Source organism: Anneissia japonica, unplaced genomic scaffold (genome assembly GCF_011630105.1).
Source record: "Anneissia japonica isolate Jap-2015-1 unplaced genomic scaffold, ASM1163010v1 scaffold287917_len653891_cov171, whole genome shotgun sequence".
In the NCBI taxonomy this organism is placed as follows: Eukaryota; Metazoa; Echinodermata; class Crinoidea; order Comatulida; family Comatulidae; genus Anneissia; species Anneissia japonica.
In genome coordinates, this window is record NW_022747660.1 from 338272 (window position 1) to 343789 (window position 5518).

Below are 5518 nucleotides of genomic sequence, written 5' to 3' on the forward strand. Positions count from 1 at the left end.
TATGATCGATAATGTAAAAACGCAAAATTGCGCGTAGATGACGTCACGCATAACTGCGCACGTGAAGCGGATCACCAAAAAGATGATCCTGACAATAACAAGAGATGATGAAGTTGAACCTGACAATAGTAAGATGTGATCCGCTCGTGAAGCGAGTCACCAATTTACATGTAATGAGGTGTTGGAAATCAGGAATGATTGATGATAATAACGTTGGTGGTCGTGATAGTGGATATAATGATGATGGTATTGTTGGTGGTGGTAAAGATGATGATAATTATGATGATTACGGAAAGAGTATCCACTACTCAACATTAGTTGTAAGGAACATTTGCAACAAGTTTTTTACCAAAGTGAATTTGAAAAACATAGGATCATCATCATCATCATCATCATCATCATCATAATAATAATAATAATAATAATAATAATAATAATAATAATAATAATAATAATAATAATAATAATAATGGATGATTTCCACAAAAAACAATATTCATATTTATATTGTATGCACTATAACGATATTGCATAATAGGAGGGAGAGTTGTGAGCGTAATGGGCTTAGAATGTACTATCCTGGGCCTGTAGGCAAAACTCTTTATATAGGCCTAAGCTTTGAATAATGTGAATAAAAAAATAAAATCTACAAAATTTACAAAACATGTAAGTATAGAATTTACAAAACATGTATGACAAGTACACAAACATTAATTTGTAAGCGTTCTTATACCTCAACCACGAATGAACATAACACTATTATAATGATTATTCTGGTATGACCCTTCCAATCTTATCATTAATATTTACGCCATTAATATAAAGAAACCTACCAATGACAGTTATATTGAAGAGACATTCTGCTTCGTTTGCTCTATAATCTTGTACCCAGTATCGCACAGTGTAAACAGTTGGTTTTCCGTCGACGAGTCTAAACCTATCTCCTGGCGAATATGATTGCGTTTCTGTGTGAATCCCTACATTATCTGATGCAATTGGTTCCGTCCATCTGACTTCCGCATAATCTTTTCCCTGTTTTGTACCAACAGTTATGTCTTCTGGACATCCGTCAAGTTTTGGATCTTCGTAATCTAAATCTAATTGAAAAAATATACTAATATTATAAATATCCTTTTGATATTCTTCCGACATGCCGTAGTACGTTCGAATAGCAAGGTTAAGGTCAAACCAGCTCCACCAATCAATACCTCGGATTTACATAGGGTTGTCGGAACAAAATCTACAGCGTTATAAATATTTCATTTTACTAATACTTTGTTAATGTTCAGTGCGTGGTGTACCATAATATTTGTTAGGGTAGGCTCATTTTTTTTACAATAACCTTAATCATTAATATTGTATTCAATTAATAGATTTCCGTTATTGAAAACTCAAAAAGGGTGAACTCCATTATTTGTTACTTTCAAGGTATAAAATAATAAGCAATAACAAATTACTGATAGTCCATACAAACTATGCGATAAAAATGACGTTGTGCAGCATGTTTTTATTTTATTTTATTAAAAAAAAATTAAATTAAAACAGAAAAATTCATAATATCTCAACGTGATATAAGTAAACACATATCGCATTAGCGTACAATGATGAAAAGTAATATATTATTTTATATAAAAATGAAAAAGGGAGGAAAAAAATTTAAGGTATATACTGGTCAAATAAAATCTATATTAATAAGGGTTACAATTGGTTAATGCCTAAACTTTAAAATCATGTTAATATCATAGAATTGTGCTTAAATTTGTTTGTTACTTTTCATTTAACATTCATTGATCGACTTAATTTGCATATTTTATTGTTTATATAAAAATCAAGAAAAGTTTAAAAAATAAGAAAATCAAGAAAAAAGGTGAAGTATCAAAAATGCTGTAATGCAGAATGTCTGTAGTTCAAGCAACTTGATGTAGGCCTATTGATGAATATAAGTGGTGGTTGTTATACCACAAAAGAGAAAAAAAAAAACTGCTGCCTGTAACATTTACTTTGGTCGTCGACCACTTCCAGACATCAGCCTCCACATCTCTAAAGAAAATCTTCTTGTTGTAAATTCTGTTACGTTATTGGGGGTGGTCTTTGATAACGACCTCAAGTGGTCAAGTAATACTGATGCTATCATTACCAAAGGAAATTGTAAACTTTTTATTTTGTGGTCGTTGAGGAGAGCTGGTTTCAATTGTGATGAACTCCTGACGATCTACAGAGTTATGTACGGCCTGTTCTTGAGTATGCTGCGCCTCTGTGGCACCCAGGCTTAACTAAACAACAAAGCATGGCGATTGAGCGTATCCAAACGCGAGTTCGTCGGTGCATTTTAGCCGATAAGTTTATAGTGATGCCCTTTCGCAGCTAGGACTGGAGAGACTGTCTGACAGTAGGGTCTCACTATGTACAAAATTTGCTAAAAAAGCAATACAATCTAATAGATTTCATAATTGGTTTCCAATTAATGATGCATGTCACACCATGACACTACGCACTAATAAGCCATATAAAGAATATAAAAGTACCAAAACACGATTTATAAATAGCCAATTACCGTATATGACTAAAATTCTAAATTCACTTTGTAGTGGGACCCTAAGGTCAGAGATCTCTTCAGTCTGAGCATTTGGCACAGAGGCGCCTTGTCGTGCATGACTCCTGTAGATTGATTGATTGCGGGGTTTTTTTTTATGATGAAATTGTATATATATTTTTAGAGACTCAATTGTTTAATTTCTCTTGATTTTTTAATATGTAATACGTCTTTGTAATTTTTAAGGTTTTAATGTAAATTTTAATGTTTAATATTGCTCTATTTTAATAATGATTCGAAAATTTTTAATGGCCAATATTTTAAATAATTTTCAGTCTCTCAATTCAGCTTATGCTGCAATAGACTGTTTTGTATGTGCGATTCTTTTTTGCAATAAATATACCTAAATATATATAAACTGATCTTGTACAAATTTACTCAATTCGAGCAGTATTAGAGTACGGTGTTCCAGTCTGGCACGGTGGTATAAACAAATTCCAGTCTAACCAGTTAGAGCAGGTACAAAAGCGTGCTCTGCGAATTATCTTATGGTATGATTAGACAAATGTATATGGCCAATATTTGTAATAATTGTTCAGTCTCTCAATTCAGCTTATGCTGCAATAGACTGTTTTGTATGTGCGATTCTTTTTTGCAATAAATATACCTAAATATATATAAACTGATCTTGTACAAATTTACTCAATTCGAGCAGTATTAGAGTACGGTGTTCCAGTCTGGCACGGTGGTATAAACAAATTCAAGTCTAACCAGTTAGAGCAGGTACAAAAGCGTGCTCTGCGAATTATCTTAGGGTATGATTAGACAACTGATGTTGAAGGGTTGTCAATTGCTCTAACTCCGCTTGGTTTAAACTTGATGATAAGCAACATGACATGCCGTGGTTCTTATAATTTTTCTTTTCTCATACGTTTTAATTCATCCCCCCCCCCATTTTAGCGTTTTTCGTTTTACTTGTTTGTAGTTACGTTTTATTGTAGTTTAATATTACCTTCGTATCTGATAATTTTAATAAAAATTTTATTTCGTTTAAATTGAATTGTATTGTATTTTATTGTATCGAATTTACAATTGTAAATTTGATGATGTAATAGTATTTAGTAGTATTTGGTATTTAGATACGCTATTCATAGAAAACTATATCATAGCGTTTACAGAGTTGAATAATGATTTGAAGCAATAAGCTCAAGTTAATTTTGAAAAAAGATGTTTTTTCAGTAGTTTTTTAAAAAATTCAACATTATTTGTTGTTTTAATAACTGTAGGGAGTTTATTCCATTCTATGGCCGCAGTTACACTAAAGGAACGATCACCTGATCTGCTATGAACTAAGGGGCATGAAAGGCGAAAAGGGTCTGATTCATAGCGAAGATTTGGTCGTAACGTATGATGAACTTTTAAACAACTACTGAAGTATATTGGTGCTTGATCATTGAAAAATTTAAACGCAAATAAAAGAATTTTAAATAAAATGCGTTCTTTGATGGGTAGCCAGTGAAGAGAATTAATCAGTTGTCTGGCATCACTACGCCTGTCTTCACGATATATGAGACGTGCAAACCAATTCTGAAGACTTTGTAGTTTCCTAATGTGTGCCTGGGTAACTCCTGTAAGGAGACCATTACAATAATCTAGTCTAGAGAGTACATGACGTCTCACTGCATGGTTACATGCGTCTTTAGTAATGTACTTTCTAATCCGTTATACATTTTTCAATTGAAATCGTGCAGATTTACAAATATTTTCAATTTGATTTGACATTGACATATTACAATCAAGATAAACACCAAGATTTTTTTATAGATGTGTACGGTGATATTTCAGTTGACCCAATATTAAGAACGATACTGCCCAACTTCTGTAGATTATTTGGTGAACCAATGGCTAAAAATTCCGTTTTATCTTCATTAAGTTTAAGTTTATTTTTTAACATCCAAGCTTTTATGTCTCCAATGCACGAAGACAATGTTTGCAGTACCATATTCAGATCATCTGCTTTCCTATGATGAAATGATAAATAAAGCTGTGTATCATCAGCAAATGCATGATACGAGACACCATAGAATCTGGCAATATCTGCAACTGGCAAAGTGTAAATAGTGTAACCTATAGGCCCAAATACCGATCCCTGTGGTAACCCTACTGTATTATCTCTATCTCTGATTGTGTGCCATTTATTTCTACACAAGTTTTCCAAGTTTCAAGGTATGAACGAAACCACTTTAATGCTACATCTCGAACTCCTAACCTCGTGGACAATCGTTTCATCAAGATTTCCCTATCTATCGTATCAAATGCTGATGATAAATTTAATGATAACAATAGAACAATATGACCATTGTCTAATAAAAGCATAATATCATTCTTCACCTTAATTAAAGCACTTTCAGTGCTGATATGGTCGATAGGCGGATTGATGAACATCCCATAACTTATTTTCGGTCATATGATTTGTGAGTTGACTACAAACAACTTTTTCAATCAGTTTTCCTAGAAAACTAAGATTAGAAACAGGCCTGTAATTACTAAGACAATTTTTATCAAGATTGTATTTCTTCAACAACGGTCTAATAACTGCAGTTCTTGCTGCAGATGGGAACAAACCTGTAGCCAATGAAGCATTAACAATGTCTGTAACAAGAGGAAGCATTGTATTAATATTTTGTTTGAGAAACCAGGTAGGAACAGGGTCTAAACAACATGACTTACTAGGTGAAGCAAGTATAATTTTTAACAATTCATCTTCACTTATTAAGTCAAAACTGGACAGTGATTTAGAACATTGTAAATCTCTATCACATGGATCATAAACTGCATTGAAGTGGTCATTACATAAATCTCTCCGAATTCTATGTATTTTATCAAAAAAATAAGTGGAGAAATTGTTACACAATGTTATCAATGAATTATATACAGGAAGAGATGGTTGTTTTCTGTGTAACAAAGTATCTAACACCCTATAAA

At 32.6% G+C, this 5518-nt stretch overlaps 1 protein-coding gene across 2 annotated transcripts in view; it reads right to left on the reverse strand.

The window, feature by feature from the left end:
• The window catches only part of LOC117120544 (hyalin-like), a 63352-nt gene that overhangs the window by 43911 nt on the left and 13923 nt on the right, over window positions 1-5518 (reverse strand). For both annotated transcript variants that reach the window (XM_033265568.1, XM_033265567.1), the window contains exon 3: window positions 834-1097. The gene's annotated coding sequence lies outside the window, so the exon portion shown is untranslated. The remainder of the gene's footprint in view (window positions 1-833; window positions 1098-5518) is intronic.